Raw genomic sequence first — 20886 nt, forward strand, 5'->3', positions numbered from 1 at the left:
GCACATGACATTGCTTACAAGTGGGTGCCCAAGGGTTAACACTGCTCCTGGAACAGCGCAGGAGACAGACAGCAGGGTGTTGCATGCCTTCTGATGGGGAATGAATAGGATCTTTAAAGAACTGGCTGATGCTGGCCCAAATCTACAGGTGACCCAGCAAGACAGAGATGCCTCAATGGCCTAAATATTAAGACCTGACAGCAGGAACTCCCACCAGGCAGGACTTGTGAACCAAGCTGAAGAACAAGGTGTCAGGTGACTAAAAAAGGGGTTCCTTTTTAGAAGGACTCAGGGGCCTGGAGGAGGGGTGGAGAAGGGGGAAAGAGCAAGAGATGGAGTCCATCATAGTTTGGTTGGCCCATCAGGGCTCTGGTTTGGGCAGGATAGCCTATAGTGTAACTTGTTTTAACTTAAGGACTCGAAGATTCTGTAGCCTGGTGACTAATAAATGGTTACTTTATTTTACAAAATGTGCCTATGTCACTGTGACTACTCACTCAGAGCATTGCACCCTGAAGGGGCACAGTATAAACCTCCCGTAGGGGCAGAGATGAACTGCCAAAATCTTAACAACTGGTTCCCTATAAAAAGTTCTGATTTAAGGGATGTGCAACAGTATGTATTTTTTGTACCAGTAGGGTTACCATATGTCCGTCATTTGCTGGACATACTGAAAAATTCCTCCTGGACAGCTATTTAAGAACCAAAAAGCCTGACATGTCTGGGAAAATACGGATGTATGTTAACCCCACCTAAAGTTCTTTTTAAAAAAGATGGGCCTGAACTAGAAATGAGCTCTGTTTCACATGTGTGGGTCCCTGCCACTCTCTGGGGGTGTGCTAGGGTGACCAGATGTCCCTATTTTATAGGGACAGTCCTGATTTTTGGGTCTTTTTCTTATATAGGTCCTATTACCCGCCACACCCTGTCCCGATTTTTCACACTTGCTGTCTGATCACCCTAGGGTGTGCACATGTATAGGTCCCGGCTGCTCCCTGCCCCCCTCATTGAAGCAGTGTGCAGGGTTACTACCCTGGGAACTGCAGGGCACCAGTGGACGTGGGGTCGGCTGCAGACAGGGATGTGGGGCAGGGCTAGATGGAGGCAGAGGGTGCAGGGCTGGCTTGGGCAGGGCAAGGGGGTGCAGAGCTGGCTGGAGACGGGGCAGGGGCTGAATGGAGGTAGGGGCTGGCTGCAGGCAGGTCGGGGGGATGGAGACAGGGTGTGTGGGGCTGGCTGGCTTTAGTCAGGGTATGTGTGGCAGGGGTTGGCTGGAGACGGGCTGGCTGCAGGCAGGGCAGCAGGTGCAGCAGGGGCTGGGTGCGGGGCTGGCTGGAGATGGGGGCTGGCTGCGGGCAGGATGGCGGGTATTCGTGAGGAGAGTGGCTTGGAGCAGCCTGAGCAGCAGGACACAGCCCAGGCCTAGCCGAGCAGCTGCCGACCCACCAGGCAGCAGTGGGAGCCCCGGGGCTAGGGGAGCAGCAGCACCAACTGGGCCCATGCCCAAGGCCAGGAGGTGGCCCACATGGCTCCTGCAGCGCCAGAGTCCATCAAAGCCACAGCACCCCCGTACAGGGAAGCGGGTTAACAACGGGTTCTAAAACTGCTTCAAAATTTAACTGGTTCATGTGAACCGGCTCCAGCTCACCACTGCGTAGAGGTTTGGCTTGGCTGGACTGGGTTCACTGCAGGGAGCCACGGACATAGACGGGAAATGCTGATGCAAATGACTTGGGGGCCAGAGGCTGCCTCTGTGGAACTAGGTGGGTCTTTGGGGCCCAGCACACTAAAGGGATCCCTCCCAGGAGACTGATGACAGGCTGGAGCATAGACTGGACCCTGTGACTCCATGACAGCACACATCATGTGTCCAACATACAGTGATCATTGTCATTGCATTTTTAATAATCAAAGGTCTCCCTGCCCACAACAAATCTCTCCCTAACATCTTGCTGCACGTTGGCAGTTCTGGCAGAATTGTAGGTTCTGCAGCTGCTTTTCTTTAATGAACTGGAAATGTCATTATATGGGGACAGGTTTAGTGCTAACATGTGATTGATTGGGTTATTTCACTAGGTGACTTACTGTGTGTGTATTAGTGCAGACCAGATAGGTTTCACTATACAACAATAGTCTTATTCTTCACTAGGTAAATCTCATATGAGTAATTGCAATTTATTATATGCTGCGGTATGTTAATACCTCAGTATGAGGATTTCACTTAGTGTTAATACACTTTGCAGAATATAGTTTTCTCCTAAGTAGCACATTATTTTTAATCTATGCAAAAGAGGATATTTCTGGAAGTGGGCTTTGGAATCTGGAATGTAGAACTTTTTGTTGTAGCTAAGATTATTTGTTATGCTCTTCCCTGGACTAGGGAGAACATTCCCAAATTTTCAAGAGCTTTGTCACTTAATATTTGCGGGGGAAATCCCCTCTTCAATAGCTCCTCCTATTTTACTCACGCAGCTCAGCGCTGCAGTAAAAAAACTTATGAGTCATTGAAAGGAATTGGTGCACACAGAAATGCTGATTCAATAGTGGTGATACACCAAAGGATGAAATGCTGAAGTATTTGATATGACAGATATTGTATTTAAAAAAATACCAGAAAGAGAGAGGAGAATCAAAATAAGGCAAAAATATAATCTAGACAGAAGGAATCAAGCTAAAAGGAAACAGGGGAAAGTTGAGGAGATGAGATGGACAAGGGGAAAATAACAAAAGACCTTAGGCACAGCAACTATAGTAATACCAGAGAATGTCTGTCTGAAACCTAGGAGGCCTCCTATTATATCTTCAAGTCTAGGGACTCTAATTCAGTTTTTGTTGTACTCTGCTACCCCTGTGTATTTTATAAATTCTTAGCACCCTTACAGAGATCTAAAGTAGTAACTACAACAATAGAAGTGCACTGAGATGTGTCAAATATTTCAAGATGGTCCTATGTGGATAGAAAATTCTTAACATGGAAACACCGGAGAATCAGAAAAGATATTACTGCTAAAGCCTAGATTTTTTTTTTTGGACTGGCACTATGTTTTTAAATATAAACTTCTCATATGTAATTATTGCTTTTTGAATTCTCCATGCCAAAAATTAAAAAAAAAATTGCATATCCTAGAGTTGTCTCATCAGACTGCAGTCTTTTCATAAAGTGTTTACACTGTTATCCTGGTTAAATCACACTCTCTCACTGGGCACTAAAAAAATGCATGAGAATGGGTTTTCATTACTCCTGGCTTTTTCTGCTGTACAGATATAGGGTAGTGTCTTTGTTCCTTATGTTATCTGATAATGCCAAGTTGCACAAAAAAATGCTGAAATCATGTTTGTGAGTCCAGTGAAAAGGAAGGTTACTTGACATCTGCAAAGTCAGATTTTCTGTGGGGTTATCATGAATTCTACTTAATGCGAATGCAAAGAGGTTTATTTTTCTATCTTTTTTTTTTCTTTTTCAAACTGAGTGTAAAATATTGTCATGTAAAGAAAGGAAGCCTTTGTGTTTACTGCTAAAGCTAAGTTCATGAAACAGCATGTTGGAGAAAAGGAAAGCTGTAATGAGAACAATATTGAGAACAAAGTTAAAAAAAGGATTCAAGTCTATTAATGAATGAGAGGAAAAGCCAAATAACACAGCTGCTTTATGTAATGGCCGGCCTGTCTTCAAACAACTCGGCTGTGAAACGATGCAAGCCTTGAGATTATTACCCTTCCCCGATGGCAATTCGTATTCTAGAAGAGTGAGAGTTTGCTACTGTATCTCAGACTCGGGGGGGGGGAGGGCATTGTGGGTGATTGTGAACTATGACAGTGTGCTAAATGTTCCTTTTAAATATAAGTTTAGTCACTATGGCATTTTTAAAAAATCCCTGTGCACTTCATCAACCATTTTTTAAAATGTAAAATACCAGTTACCTTGGTAATACAAGTGAGGTGAGATGGCCAGAAAGATAAGTGTTGTCTTCAAATACTGTAGTTCCCTGATCTTGTTTCTTGATGCACCGACTGCTGCTCTGAGAATTGCTGCTGAGAAGGGTTTGCTGGTGTGGAATGCTGCTATTCCTTGACATAGTGTTCTGTTAGTGGACAGAGCTCGGCATAATATGAAAGATATGTGCAGTTTACAGACACAAGTGGATTGTATTGACTATATCCATTAGTAGTTATATGCTGGATATATGTTGACTTCATCCACTACTGGTTTAAATGCTGTCTCACTTATTACATTGTTAATGGCTTTTTGTTCCCCATGCTATTGGAACACAAAAGTAATTTTTCTTTGAGCTAGGACAGTTCAGTGATGCCCTATGCCAAAATACCCAAATACACATTTCATAAGATGGACATTGTATTTTAGCTATCAAGTGCTAGCTTGTCCCTGACCTGTACAGTTATACAAAAGAGGCAGCAGAAGGGCCAAGGATGTATACAGTCCATGAAGTCCAATCCTTTGCTGAGCTTTGTACTGATCCCTCGTCAGGACTGTGGCTAGATGACATGACCTAGCCCTAATTAGTTAAACATTATATTAATGTATTAGCCCTACGTATTGTTGTTGTTACCAAGTTAACAGGGAGCACCTCAATTATAATTATTTGTATTGAAATGTGGTTTTCATCCTATGCTTTGATTGGCAACTATAAACCCCTCTGCTCTGATTGGCTGTTGCCCTCAGAACTCCTGACCTATATGCCCACAATACACATGACCCTCTCAACTTTTGAATTCTTACCCACATCCTTACCCCATTTAACCGCAATTCTATTCAATGTTTAGTCCTCTGCCCCTCTTCACCCGTGGAGGAACATTTATTTCCACATCTTCCCAGTAAGTACAGTTCTTTTGGAAAAAAATGAAGTTGAATTTAGTGTCTAGAGTAGGTATTGTTAGGAGGAGAGAGGGTCAGAAGTTAAGGTTTTCCATGTTTGTGGGGTAGGTATTTGACTGTGGTATTATGAGTGTTATAATGCAGGGATTTGTTTAATCTCTGCTGTTGAGAAATAATAGTACATTGATTATGCATAAGAGCCCCTAAACCAATCCGAGTGGAGGTATCTGTATACCTGAGCATTAACTATAGTTAGAGATCAGTAGCTGTAAAGACTCCCTGCATGTTGACTAGGTGTGACAGTTGTGGATAAAGTGAGGCAGAGATATGAGATGACTTGCCAAGACCACATAACAAGTGGGGCAGAGATGAAAATAGAAACAGAGTGGACTGGTACCCAGTCCTCTCCTCTAGCAAATGTAGCTCCTCCCCTGAGGTGTGGCTTATGCTGGTTCCTCCCTTTACTCTGAGATGTTTGGTGTCACCATGTCACAGGCCAGCTGGCTCTTAAAGAGAGTCAGGCTCAGTCTTCCCTGTGACCAAGCAGTTAATCCTCCACTGATCATGAGCTGGACTCAGTTACAATTAATGACCCCAGCTGTGGAAAGGTATGGAAAACCTACATAGAGAGGGAGGAGAACTTAGTGATGTGGGGAGCATGGGCAGTCTCTAGGGAGAGCCTGAAGAAGGAAGGCTGGAGAGAACCAGAGGGAGAAGGTCAGGCTTCTGTGGGAAACATTGAGATAGGATATGTAAGAAGCATGATGGTCCATGGGAAATGCTCCAGAGTCCCTGGGATGGAGAGGCAGTGGGGAGCCCTGCTACAAAGAAGAGTATCCCAGGGGAAGGCCTTGAGAAGCAGTGCTCAGCTGATGGAGAAAAAAGAAACTTTGCAATCTCCGGAAGCAGGGATGAAGAGCAGTGAACTTCACTGTTGCCCACTAGGGGCAGAAGCACCATTTGTTTAGATGATTTGTTTGGCTAGTTATTTGGATTTTCATTACCCAGGAAGGGGACTGAACTGAAAGATGACCTGGCTTGGGGGATAGGCTATGGATGACCAACTGAGATGAGCCATAACAGGGCCAAAGACATAGTCTACGTGGGGTGCTAGAAATGACCCCCCTGCAGAACCATGCTCTGACAGTAGAGGGCACTACAATGGTGAGTGCAGCTTGCTCACACACCAGTATTTGGAGCAGCTTCTCCTTTCTCCTCACGTGAGTTGGGGCCTGGATTCTTGGTGCTTGGTATTTCCACTTAAAGTGACTCTTCGCTGTGTCCCATACACAGAAATGCTATCTCTTGAGAAATCAATGATACTGCTGCAAGCTGAAAAGGACCGTAGAACCCAATACGCAGGGCAATAAAGTAAATAAACCCTAGCCAAGTAATGATGCACCAAAAATTATTGCGTAATAGAGGAGGGATCTTTATTGGGAACAGGAAAATAGGATCTGAGGAAGGAGGGGTTGAGGTTAACTAATAAGTAACTAACATTTAAAAATAAACCAGTTCCCCGCTTCCAAACACTCAAACTTTTCCAGTACCAGCTGCCTCCTTGCAGCTTCTTGAGGTGGATGGCATGGCTGATACTGTGTTTCCTAAGATGGAGTGTTGCATTTCTGTGGGGTTGGCTGGCAATGAATAGGAGTCTGGAGACCTGGGTGCTAGTTTTGTTCTACTATGCGGTCTTGGGCATATCAGTTCATCTCTATACCTCTTTACTCTCCTACCTCTAGTCTGTCCTGCCTGTTTAGATTATAAATTATTTGGGGGCAGGGACTGCTTCTCATCATGTGTCTGTAAGGGACTATCCCAATGGGATACAAATCTCGGTTGGAGCCTCTAGACACTCCTGTAATACAAATAATAATTGTCAATGCTTGTTTAAATAAATAATTGTGTTGATTGCACCGTTGCACACCTCAATAAATATGTTTTTAAAATTGGTTTACATTTTACCCAGTAGCACCAGACCCCCCCCAGTCATGGACCAGGATCCCATTGTGCTAGGTGCTGTACAAACACAGACCAAAAAGACAGTCCCTGCCCCCAAAGAGCTAACAATAACTATTAATGTTTGTTAACCTGGAATTCAGTTTACTTTAATTATTACTGTGACTTCTTTGATTGTCTTGGCCTAAAATACTGGCAGCTAGGGTGACCAGATGTCCCGATTTTATAGAGACTGTCCTGATTTTTGGGTCTTTTTTCTTCTATTGGTTCCTATTACCCTCCCACCCCCTGTCCCGATTTTTCACACCTGCTGTCTGGTCACCCTACTGGCGGCTGAAGCTATATTTGTAGGTAAATACTAGTCTAGTACTTCACTAATGTTCTGCAGTTTGTTTGTAGAGGGACTGCTTTCTGAGGGGTCACACTGTGCATCATGTTTTATGTTTAATATTGGATTTCTTTTATGCTGAAAAGTCCTGTAAGTGTAGTGGTGGTGATGAAGTAATTCTTGACAACCATTCTCATCCATTTCACTGTATGACCTTTTAAATCCTCTTGATGGACTTTTTTAAAACAGTAATTTAGTTTGGTTAACAATACAGATGCATCTCCAAGTATTCATAGATTAAGACCAGAAGGGACCATCAGATCATCTATTCTGAATTCCTCATCAGATTTTACCCACGCACCCTATATTAAGCCCAATACCTTGTTTTACTAAAGTATATCTTCAAGAAAGGCATCCATTCTTGACATTACCTTTTCTATCCTTTTATATTCATGGTACTGTGTATAAAACAAGCATACCAAACAAACATACATCCCACACACAGCTCTCTGTGGCATCTAATATTCAAACACCTATATGCATCTTCATAGATCATGATTTTCCTTGCTTTTTTTATTAGTAGGCTTTCTTTTTGTAAATCTAAAATGTTTACTAAAGGAATAAAACAGCCAAATTACTAGTTACTAAGTTAATAAGAATATCAGTCTACTTAAGCAAATGAATTCCTGTAAAGTTGACTTATCTAACAGAAGTAGGGATGTTCTATTAAGTTTCTCATAGAAATTACTGTGACACTGGCAGACCAGGTGCCAGCTCTTGCCAAGGTTCTAGGCCTCAGCTGAGCACTGTATGTTAGGCCAGCTCATCTGTATGTTAGTATTGTTCGAGATAGGTGTTGGACTTGTGAGAATGTGTTTAGACTAAATAAAATGCTTGTAAGTTGCAGCATGCATTAATCTTTCTTGTAACGTCTATATCCCAGAGCATAAACTGATATGTAAGTTTTGAGGGTTTTTTTATAACTGTAAAAATGCCTGCTCTGAACTTTTGAGCCCAGGCAGGAGGAGTGGCTCCCCCAAGGAGGACTATCAAAACTAAATAGGCCATTGTGGAACATCATGATACAAAGACTTTGTCTGTATGGAGGCAATTAGCAATGTGCAAAAGGGCTTGTCCAATCAGTTTGAATTCTGGAAGGAGGAAATAAAAATAGCTGACGAGAAAATTTTTCCTTTCCTTGTTGTTTGGACTGTCTCAGGGCTGGAGTTAGGCAATGAAAGCAAAGATCCCCAGCGTCGACCTAGGTTAGCCCTAAAAGATGTTCAGTGCTGAAAGAGTACAACTCTGTCACCTTTTGGAACCATAGACTAACTCGTGTGTGTGTACATATATATTTATTTAACCTGTAAATAACTCTAATTCTTTTCTCGTAGTTAATAAATCCTTAGTTAGTTTACTGTAGGATTGTCTACAAGCACTGTCTTTGGTGTGAGACTGAGGTACAGATTGACCTGGGAAATGTGATTGGTCTCTTGGAACTGGAAGCAACCTGAATCTTGGTGATCTTTGGTGTCTCACAACTAACTTCCTTGGGTGTCAAGAAAGACTACAATGCTCCTAGGGTCTGTCTGTGACTCCATGGTAGGACTGTTATAGCGCTTCAGGAGTTCTCATTTGTTACTGGGTTGGTGAAATCTAAACAGTCTGCTCTTCTTTTTGACAGTCTGTCCTGAGGCTGGCACCCATGGTTGTGAACCATTCAGTATCCGTGACGATACCATCTACCTTCTGTGTCAGATTACTGCCACAAATTTGTTAACATGAAGTTTTAATGAGGGCACTAGCTTTTTGAAATCATCGTACTCCAAAGTGATACTTAATTTTTAACCATTTTTCTTATTTAAACTAGAAGTAACGCTGTGTTGAGCTGGCAATTTAAAGGATCAGTTTTTAGACCTTAAATTTCTTGAAAGAAAGCAGGTAGCTTCCTAGAGTTCTGATTAGGAGGAGAATTTAAAACAGTGTAACTAGAATGAGAGTCCTTAGAATGGCAGCAACTTGGATAGAAATAAACCCAAAGGGATTAGTGTTGAGCTGATGAGCAGATCAATGGCTGGTGTTAATGTGTACTCTGCTTGGTGACCTTGCAGCTTTGCCACTGGAGTACTACTAGTGAGTATCACATATGGGCGTCTTCGCAGTCAATATAAGAGAGGCCATTGTAAACCTGTGATGTTTCCCATTCTGGAATCTGACTGGTTTCCAGAATAAAGAAACAAGAATAAAATGTGTTTTTAGGTGAGTGCATGTGTCATCTGAACTCAGTTGCTTCTCTTGCAGCAGCTGTTTCGCAAACCAGTTTAAAAAGGATACACAGCTTTCATCCAGATAACTTTTCCCAGTATTCTCCCGGCTTCTGTGGGTAGGATATGGTGAGGATAGGACACTTCCTCCAGACAGTTCTCTTGTCTAGGTGCATATTTCCAGCCTTGTGGAGGGCTTATAGAGTCTGTCAATGGGAATGTGATATTGCTGGGCTGCTGAACCTTCTTCCATGTGACCCTACTAGGAATCTCCTATTTGTCATCCCTTCCCATGTATATAAGACTGTAGCAATGTTTTCTTAATTGTCCAAAGCAGGGATTAGCAAGCATCCTGGGGTTTTAATTTTCATTTTTATTATGATCCATTTTCTATTGTCTTAACTATGCAGTGCAATTCTAGTCTAGTACCTTTCATATTTAAAGAAAAATAAGTAACTGAGGGTGGTGTTCATGGAGAGTGGGATTGCAGAGATGTGACTGAGGGTAGCATCTGACTTGCAGCATATTAAAATATTAGTGATGCATGTACAAGCCAAAACAAACTCAACTTGACTCTGATTCCAGGCTGAGTTTACAGGGTTGGGACTAGGCCTCGTCTACATGCAACCTGAGCCCAGATTTAACTAAATTGGTTTAGAAACCAGTTTAGTTAAATCAGTGCAAACTCCTTTTGTGAAGATTCTTTCTAATTAACTGTGCTCTATCTTGATTCAGCCTGTCAGTATTTGACTTAAGGGGTTGCACTGTTTTAACTAAACTGGTTTCTAATTTAGTAAAATTGATGCAACTTTTGTGTGTAATCAAACCCTTTGGAAAAAAAATCTTATTTGTAAAGTAAGGGAGAAGGTGAGTGAGGTAATATCTTTTATTGGACCAGTTGCTGTTGGTGGGAGGCACAAGCTTTTGAGCTTCACAGAGCTCTGCAGAAGATTATTTGTAAATCAAAAAAGTTTGATGCGCCAATATTGTATTTTTCTAACCCCAAACATTCCAAAATCATGAGTCAGACCTCAAAAAAATTATGAACTTGGCTTAAAAATCATAAGCAAAGCCCTGCAAATCCACAGATATCCACTTTATATCATCAGACATCCACATATGTGGATATCTGTGGACCATTTTTGCGGCTTACAGATGGATGCGGATCCAAATTTTATATGTAAAGCCCTGCACATCTGGATATCTGATTTATATCTGTGTATTAGTTTTGCAGATTGGATGCAGATATAAATTTTATATTGGCACAGGGCTCTAATCATAAGCTTAAAAAGTACACTTTGGGTTCGGGTGGTGGTAGTGTTTTTATTTGACATCTTGTTTTTGAGCCTGAGGCATAGTCACTTCACATTTTTGAGCCTTTCTCCACAATCACGAGGGCTAGAAACTTTCACTTAAAAATGAAAACTGAGATCCTCTTGCAATCTCTTGATTCCAGTAGCTGGCGCTTCAAGAAACATACTAAATATTGTGAAACTCATTATAAAATCACAAGAGTGAGCAACGCTGAGAATAGAGACAAAGTATATATGGAACCCTGAAATACCATTCTTACAAAGCCTTTTCCCAGAGAAGAACAGCTATTAGAATAGAGCAAAAACTGAGTTATTGCTAAGGGAGAAGAGATGTTTTCTGCTGAGATCTGAAAGTACTGTACATGGAGTGCTGGTGAAGTAGAGGACAGGTGTTCCCTGTGATGGAATGTAAAACAGAAGGCTTTCAGGTGAACGGTGGTGAGATTATGGGCACTGATAAAGAATTAGGCCAGTGCTAGATGAGGAGAAGGGAGGTGTGAGGATATTTGGAGTCTCTAGGTTTGAAATGGGCTGGAGTGTCTCTATAAACAAGGAGGGCAATTTGGAACTGGATCCTGAAATGAAAGGAAGGCAATAGGATTGTTTGTGGAGTCTTGATGCAACTGTGCTTTGCGTGAGAAGATGGGGAGCAGCATTCTACCCATACTGGACTCTGATGACCTGTGGCTCAGAGAGGGAGGGAGTTAGAGGCACAGATGAAGGATTCATTAAAAAGATGGATTTTCCAATACACCTCTACCTTGATATAACACTGTCCTTGGGAGCCAAAAAATCGTACTGCGTTATAGGTGAAACAACATTATATTGAACTTGCTTTCATTTGCCGAAGCGTGCAGCCTCACCACCCCAGAGCGCTGCTTTACCATATTATATCTGAATTCTTGTTATGTCTGGGTAGAGGTGTACTTAAAACCTAATTTTGGAGATTATCAGATTGTTTCTTTATGCTTAGAATTCGGAGATGTGTGGTATCTGTTTTAACTGTTAGCAAATATTAACGTTTAATGCCTTGTAGTAAAAAGTTGAGTTAGTGACAAATTAAACAAAATGTTTAGGGACTGATGGTGACAGATTTTTAGACATGGAAGAAGCCGTTGGAAGAATAAAAGTCAGTGTTATGATTATGGACAACAGGGAAAGTGGGAAATCTGATTGAAGCAGGTTTGGGTTGTGTTTCAGCAAGAACATTCTTGCCCAAGAAGACCCACTTCTGTCTTTGATGCATTTTCTTTTAAACTTTATTGTGCAACATTGACAGGATGCCCCTTTGAGCTCTTTGTACTGTCATATGAACAAGTTCCAAACTGCTAATTGGGAATACCTTTAGAACTTAATTTTCTCCATTTCTATGGAGGGTGATCTCAATGTATCCTACTGGTCTGAGGCCTGAGAATTTTAGTTTTTAATGTGAATGTAAGACTTGACTTGACTTGTAATGCATGTGGTATTTTTTTAACAGAGCTTCTATCATAACCTAGTCCCAGATTTGGACCTTAGCGTCCAAAATATGGGGGTTAGCATGAAAACCTCCAAGCTTAGTTATCAGCTTGGACCTGGTAAAGCTGCCACCACCCAAAAAATTAGAGTGTTTTGGGGCACTCTGGTCCCCCCAAACCTTCCCTGGGGACCCCAAGACCCAAATCCCTTGAGTCTCACAACAAAGGGAAATAAACCTTTTCCCTTCCCCCCTCCAGATGTTTCTGGAAAGACACACAGAAGCAAGCTCCGTGAATCTAAACAGAGGGATTCCACCCTCCCCGTTTCCAGCCTTGGAAAACAGAAGTACCGAGAGCTAATCTCTCTTTCCCCCTCACCCAGAGGGAATGCAAAGTCAGGCTAGTAAATCTAACACACACAGATTTCCCCCTGACTTCTTCCTCCCACCAATTCCCTGGTGAGCACAGACTCAATTCCCTGGAGTTCCCCACTAAAGAAAAACTCCAACAGGTCTTAAAAAGAAAGAAAAATACATAAAAATGGTCTCTCTGTATCAAGGTGACAAATACAGGGTCAATTGCTTAAAAGAAATATGAATAAACAGCCTTATTCAAAAAGAATACAATTCAAAACACTCCAGCAACTATACCCAGGTAAATACAAAAGAAAACAATAGAAACCTTACTGCCTTACTATATTGGTACTTACAACTTGGAAACAGAAGATTAGAAAGCAGGAAACAGAAATCCTCTCATAGCCGAGAGAGAGAGACAGACAGAAGACCAAGAACAAAGGACTCTCACACAAACTTCCCTCCACCCAGATCTGAAAAAGTCTGGTTTCCTGATTGGTCCTCTGGTCAGGTGTTTCAGGTACTTCTTTCCAGGTGTAAGAGACATTAACCCTTAGCTATCTGTTTATGACAGCTTCATATTGATTTATGAAGTCATACCACCTTACATGAGTCATAACACCAGCATTTCATGTCTTATTCTAAAATACAATCATTTGGCTCACATACCATATTGTACCTACCTTCCAAACGTAAAGTATTAGCACCCTGTTTTTGGACTGATTGGAGATGGAATGAAAGTGTTTCCTGGGATTCTTGATGAAACAGGCATTATGATGGGTGTTTCCTGTACGATTCAGATGGTGACAGGGGGTGGTAACCTGAAAATGCTTCATCCCTGGTTCTTTTTTATATTTACCATCGATCACCACTGTAGGTTGCCTGTAACTAGACTTAACACAGATGACATTCATAATACCCTGGTGGTTTCAGAACCCTAGTAAGATGACTATTAGGGCCTGAATTTGTTAGCCTGCTTATTTAAAATGGAGAGATCCATTAAAAAGTAATGGGCATAGTGGTCTGACAGATGTTTCCTGCAACTTTAGTGTCACTGGGGTGGTTAATAGTGTATAACTTAGAAGTGAATGCTTTGACAAATATTTTACATAAGCATAAATACCCTTCAATGGTATTTTTCTTTTTTTTTAATGTTTCTTTAAGCAAGCTTTATTTTCACACTCAGAATCTTGTATGCCAATCCCCAATAAGCAAACCATGAGGGTTTTACAATTCCATGTCATGCAAGCTGCCATTTATTGTGCAGGTTGTAGGGAACCGGATGTATGGAATAATGGTATTATATGCAACAATCAGAATACTAAACTCCTTGTTGTGACTGTTTTTTCTAGTAGTTCCATTGTCAAGTTGCCCAATAATTTTGAGCAAATAAATCTTCAGCCAAGATTATTACTCTAGGGCCTCGCCATGTGAGATGCTGAATCCATCACTACCTCTGACCCAAAGAATGTTCTGTCTGAGGGGGTAAAAGATCAGTTCCTGCCTTTTAGGCAATAGGTTTCTTTACTGAACCAGAACAAGTGGTGATCTAAGACTGCAAACTTTGCACAAACAACCCCTGATGATGGGCTGGTAGGAAAGGAAATTTGCTGGTTTGCATGAGGCAAAATAATAATCTTGCTTGAGAAAGATTTTTAAATAAAGTTTTTATTTATAATAGCCTTTCAAGACGTGCAATCAATTTGTCAACCCACCTATATTCAAGATAGAAGCCAAGTAAATTCTATAGGCTGGATTTGCAAGATTCCATAATGTATCTAGTATTTCCTAACATTATTAGAAATCGTGTATGGACCTGTTTGCCATCCTTTGACTGACTAGTTTCACAGGCAAATGATGGCTTATGACTGAACATCACACAATTGTTTCCAGTAGTGATACTGTAATGGTTTTGGGTATTACTATGTGATACTGTAGTTTTTCATTAGGTTGACATTGGACACCACTATGACCAAATACTTGAGACAATCTAATATCCTGAATTTAAAACACTGGCTTTGGTTTTTTTTCTCAAGCTATAATAATTTAGTAGAAAACATTACTCTTCTTTGCTTGTTTCTTTATATCCATCTTTTCCTTATGTAATTCTGAGATAATTTCTCTGTGGCTTTTAGGATCAGTCACTGTTCATGATTAGGGCTGCTGGTTTGTCACAGTGTAGAAAAAGCCCCAGAATTGTGATTTCTTGGTTTTATCCACAACTTCTGTTTGCTGTGACATCCTCCAGGAAGGCTCTAGGTAGGATGCCCCGCCAGACTAGTGCAGAGGAAAGGCCTGGAGTGGGGGTTGGAGAGCAAGCCTGCCCCACACGCCACAGCTTGGCTTCTGTGTCCTGCGAGCTGGGCCTGGCTCCTTGCTCTGGGCATTGTGACCTGGTGCACAGGACTGCAGTGCCACTCACTCAAATCTGCCCTGGTGGTCCTCCCGTCAAGAGAGCACTGTCAGTTCCAAACCTGAGTGCTGCTGCGACCCCATACTCTAGTTCACAATGTCTGGAGAGGCAACCCAGGCTTAGCCCTGCAGGACACAGGAGCTACTGCTGCCTATGGCCAGGGAGAGTGTGGGGCCAGGCTTGCTGTCTGCCCCTCCCTTCCCCCAGCCTTCCATGCTGGGCCAGGATTAGGGTTGTGGTGCTATGGCAGATGGATGGTGCCCTCACTTGCAGTCAATGGGCTTTTTTGATTGTTGTCAATGAGGCTTCCCCGCACTGAGGTTGCTTAGTACCATTTTTTGCCTATGACTCAGTTCAGATTTGTAGTTGACCACAACCCCCATCGCTGATTTACCATGTGTCATAAACAGATAGCTAAGGGTTAACGTCTCTTTCACCTGGAAAAAAGTATCTGAAGCACCTGACCAGAGGACCAATCAGGAAACAGGATTTTTTCAACTCTGGGTGGAGGGAAGTTTGTGTGTGAGTCCTTTGTTCTTGGGTCTTCTGCCTGTATGCTCTCTCGGCTATGAGAAGTGATTTCTGTTTCCTGCTTTCTAATCTTCTGTTTCCAAGTTGTGAGTACAATATAGTAAGACAGTAAGGTTTCCATTGTTTTTCTTTTTGTATTTACATGTCTATAGGTGCTGAAGTGCTTTGAATTGTATTCTTTTTGAATAAGGCTGTTTATTCATATTTCTTTTAAGCAAATGACCCTGTATGTGTCATCTTAATACAGAGAGACCATTTTTATGTATTTTTCTTTCTTTTTATATAAAGCTTTCTTTTTAAGACCTGTTGGAGTTTTTCTTTAGTGGGGAACTCCAGGGAATTGAGTCTGTACTCACCAGGGAATTGGTGGGAGGAAGAAGTCAGGGGGAAATCTGTGTGTGTTAGATTTACTAGCCTGACTTTGCATTCCCTCTGGGTGAGGGTGGAAGAGAGATTAGCTCTTGGTAATTTTGTTCTCCAGGACTGGGAACGGGGAGGGTGGAGTCCCTCTGTTCAGATTCACGGAGCTTGCTTCTGTGTCTCTCTCCAGGCACACCTGGAGGGGGGAAGGGAAAAGGTTCATTTCCCTTTGTTGTGAGACTCAAGGGAGTTGGGTCTTGGGGTCCCCAGGGAAGGTTTGGGGGGACCAGAGTGCCCCAAAACACTCTAATTTTTTGGGTGGTGGCAGCTTTACCAGGTCCAAGCTGGTAACTAAGCTTGGAGGTTTTTCATGCTAAACCCCATATTTTGGACGCTAAGGTCCAAATCTGGGACTAGGTTTATGACACCATGTGCTTGGTATCACAAATATTTTGTTGTAATGCATCCCCAAATCTGAAATAATTCAAATAATCTTTTAAACTCATATCTTGGAGAACAGTCATTCAAAGGGAGCTAAATTAGAGGAGTTTGCATCATTCAGATTAGGGTGGCCAGACAGCAAATGTGAAAAATCAGGACAGGGGATGGGGGGTAATAGGAGTCTATATAAGAAAAAGACCCAAAAATTGGGACTGTCCCTATAAAATTGGGACATCTGGTCACCCTAATTCAGATTCATCATCTGAAACAAATTATGCAAGGTTAGTGATTTAGTTTTTGTAATCTAAAGATAAATCTTAGATTAATCACTTAAACGCTTTATCACTTTTGCTCTTTATTTTTTATCATCAGTATCTCATTGTAGCTTTTTTATTTGTTGTCACAATATTCTGTCCATTGTGTTATATTTCTCAGTTATGATTTCTCATTTTAGTCACTAGCTTCTGTGTTCAAATATTTTGAACGCAATGAAAACATGACCGTGTATGACGTAACAGTAGCCTTAGGTGTAAAAGATAATTCATTTGCTGCTGGAAGAGTTCATTTTCCAGCCTGACACTCAAAAGAAACAAAAATCAGTCTTTTCAATAGCAATAGTTGAAAATTTAAAATAAATTAAGCCTTTGTGAAATGGAACTAACAGACCAGAGTGGACTGCTTAAATTGGATTTGGTTAGCTATAAACATCATTATCTTAAAGCATTCTAGCCTGCCCATGCAGCATGAGCTCTCATAGGCTGGGATGTGATAATGCTCTGTTCTTTTACATTTTAACTCCATGCAGTGATGCTAAAGCCAGCTGAACACAGTCTTTGTGCAAGCTAAATTAACTATGCATTCCTTGTGGTTTTAAGGCACACCGTGAGGTTTATTTTGGGTTGAAATATGCCAAAGATAATGTGTAGTCAAAATATTGATCTGACAATATATTTTGAGGGGTTTGTGCTTTTCTATACAGCTTTTTTTATTTTAATGCCATTGTTCTCCAGCAATAGTTATAAGTGTAGCTTGTATTCTATCATATGAATACTCTTGTGAATTAAAATTTTAATATCTTATCTATAGTGATTCACAAACAATAAATTATATATGGAAAAGTAACATTACCTAGCTTTAGACATAACATGGTGCATTTTTATAATTGAATTCTCTATAATATGCTATAAATTCTATTTTTTTTTTAAAGTCTGAAAGGCACTAACTCACGCACATTATGTGGTATTGTATTCACTAAATCCTATGAGTAGCGTTACTTGACCTCAGTCTTTGTCCTAAGTGGGTTGGGATCAGTCAATAATTAGCATTCCCGTACCAATAAAACACTTAGTCTCATACACTAGGGACCTTCATAAAATTCCAACAATACATGTGCATATGTTAGGTCTGCCACCGAAGAGTCTAATAAGTGGACATATACACACATGCACTTAGACATCCAGTTCACTTGAAACAAATAAAAGCTGTGTTCTTATGCCAGATAAAACCAAGCCAAAGATGTTTAAAGCATTATTTTATCAATCCTTTTACCATTGGTGTGTTTCCAAATAATAATACTAAGCATTTACATTGTGCCTTTCATGTGAGGGTCTTAAAGTGCTTTGCAAGGCTTACATATGATCATTATCGTATCCCTCTCATTCACTTCTTTCCGTTTTACACGTGTAAACGTGAAAGAAGAGAGAATGGAGAAATGAAAGTCACATGCAAGTTAAAGGCAAGAAAGATCTTTCAACACAGTGCACCAAATTATGTTTTATTGTATACAGCAACCATATCCCCTCATGTTCTTCTGCTTCTCCCTTCTTTCCTCCCATTTCTTATTTGAGGGGTTGCTTCGGGGCTAGATATATTTCAGAGAAAAAAAATCATGGTATCATTTATTTTATAAAATGAAAGGATCATTACACAAAACACACCTATTTCAGAATTACAATCTCTGTGCCTTCAGCTTTCCAGAAGTATGCCACAAAGTGTGACTGTTAGCAGCTGTGCAATCCAACTAGGACATCTTTCTATTGCTTTGCAGTATATGCATCTTCTAACTCTATGAAATATAGGCAAATAAAATGAACTCTTGTGGTTTTTTGTTTGTTTTTTTTTAAATTTCACATAGCTGTAGCTTGCATTTTTTTGCAAAGGTTCCTTTGGCCACTTTTTAGCTTTTTGCATTTATTTTCTTATCTGGGTAGGACTCACTGAGAGGATGTGTCAAAAAATACAATAAACATTTGTATTAATTACTTCACTTCTTCCTACTCCCCACCCGTTCCATGTTTCCTTAGTGCCTCTCTGAATTGCTTTCTTTAAGTTCAAAACCGAGTCTTTCATCAAAGATCTTAAAGAATGTTGCAAAGCTGAGAATGACCCTTTTCTTTTCTCCCCACCTCACTCTTTTACACGTGCAAATATATTTGAAAGGAGAGAGGGAAGGGCATTGGAATTGCTCCAATGGTTCCTTACTCCACCTGTTTACCAAAATGGACCTTTAGTCTCCATTTTCTGTTCTGGGCTACTATCATCTCTCCCACCACCCTTCTCCCTTGAACTATCTTTGATTTCTTGCTCACCATGTAAACTTCCTCAGTTCCTTCCTCAAAATGCTGTTCTTTTGTGAAGGCTTCTAACGTTCATCTCCTCTCTGAACCTTGGAACAGCTATCTGGACTATCATATACACCTCTACCTCGATATAACGCCGTCCTTGGGAGCCAAAACAGGTTACCACGTTATAAGTGAAACCGTGTTATATTGAACTTGCTTTGAGCCACCGGAGTGCGCCCCCCCCCCCCACGGAGCACTGCTTTACTGCGTTATATCTAAATTCATGTTGTATCGGATGGTGTTATATCGAGGTAGTGGTGTACTTTAGTTTTCAATCTCTGAGAGGTGGGGTAGGAACTCTTTCACGTGTTTGTAAAGCACTGTGTTCTCTTTTGCTTGATCATCTATGAATGAGAAAAAGATGAGATGACTTTACATCCTTGGAAAAGGAGGGGGGAAAACCCAAGTTATTAGACAATGTTAAGGTTACCAGATAGCAACTGTGGGAAAAAATGAGACGGGAGGTGTGTGTGTGTATATAATAGGTGCATATATAAGAAAAGTCCCAAAAAATGGACTATCCCTTTAAAAATGGGACATCCGGTCACCCTAGACAACGTTTAGCTCAGCGTGGGGAATCATACTCCTTGAGACTACCATTTAGTGAGAGCAGAGTGGCTTCAAGGATCCATTGAGATAGGGTCTTAATTCTTATAGGCAACAATGTACTAGTATTTGCTTCTGAGACTCCAAGGTAGTTACAGAATACAAATATGATACAAGTTTTGTCACCTTGCATCACTGCTTAACATTTTTGTCTGTATGCATATTTTCTAGAGGCATATAGCACTTCTGAAGGCTTTTCTCAGATTCAGCAGTGATAAAGGCATGAGTGAGACATTTTGGGGTTCACCCAGGCCAGTAAGAGGTTCGGTCACTATCTACCAGGGTGTCTTGTGACTGTACAGCTATGACCCCAACAGCATGTCACAAGCATCACCCTGAGTTTGCCCAACCTGGTTTCTCCTTGCAGGATGACCTTAAAACACTTCTTGCCCCGAATTCACCTCAAAATCATGCTACTTGCAGGGATCAGTCCCTCTCACGAGACTCTCACAGAGGAAGTGTTAGGTTCACTGCCTTTGCAGAGACAGGTTTCAGAGTAGCAGCCGTGTTAGTCTGTATCCGCAAAAAGAACAGAAGTACTTGTGGCACCTTAGAGACCACCTTAGACAAGTACTCCTGTTCTTTTTGCAGAGACAGTAAAACACCGTAACCTGTTTGCTTTTTAGAAGCACACACTTTACTGAACTTACACAGCAGTGAATATTTATAGTAAAAGTAAAACAAGTTTATTAACAAAAGAACATGGATTAAGTGATACCGAGTGGAAAGGATAAAGGTAGAAATGGCTAAAGCAAATAAAAGTGAAAACATATCTCAAAGACTAAAACTTAATCTGCAACATACTGTCTTTTTGTTCAAGATGGTTTCTCTCACCTACGGTCTCATTTTCAGCTTTCACTGAGCAGCCTGGCCAGGACCCATCACAGAGATCAACTCATTTGGTTCCTTTGTCTCCTAAGGTGAAGGATAAAGATGGAGTCTCTTTCTGTTCCTTATTATCCCCCAAGGGATGTCTGTTTTACAAGTCAAGAAGGCCTCCTGGGGATTCAATCTCCTGTGTGTCATGGGGAGCAGGGGTCCTGTTAAATCATTCTCTCTCTCTCCCTGGTATATATTCAGGATAACCCCTGCCGGTTTAGCTCGATGGCTGTGTTGACCACTAAAATGTAAAGTGAGGTAAACCCACATTCCTTTGTCTGGGGCGGATCTCTTTATCACCTTTACCTAGACTAGATTGTCTAATCTTAAACATGTCCTAGTAACATCATACAGAGGGAATTCAAAACTTCACATATGTTAACACATGCATTTTAGAATAATATTAACGAGCATGTTATTAGCTTTCATATGGTACCTCACAAAGCATATTTTGTACAAATACTATTCCAGTAGTATGTGTAGTGTGTGAATACAGGGGTGCCTCGGGTCACTGTGAGTAAATCAGT

The 20886-nt window shown here is 41.1% G+C and overlaps 1 protein-coding gene across 1 annotated transcript in view; it reads left to right on the forward strand.

Annotated features, from left to right (window-relative positions):
* Positions 1 to 20886, forward strand: part of CACNA2D3 (calcium voltage-gated channel auxiliary subunit alpha2delta 3) — an 828400-nt gene that overhangs the window by 107451 nt on the left and 700063 nt on the right. The gene's annotated exons all lie outside the window — the stretch shown is intronic.

The sequence above is a fragment of the Gopherus evgoodei genome, chromosome 7 (genome assembly GCF_007399415.2).
Source record: "Gopherus evgoodei ecotype Sinaloan lineage chromosome 7, rGopEvg1_v1.p, whole genome shotgun sequence".
Taxonomy (NCBI): domain Eukaryota; kingdom Metazoa; phylum Chordata; order Testudines; family Testudinidae; genus Gopherus; species Gopherus evgoodei.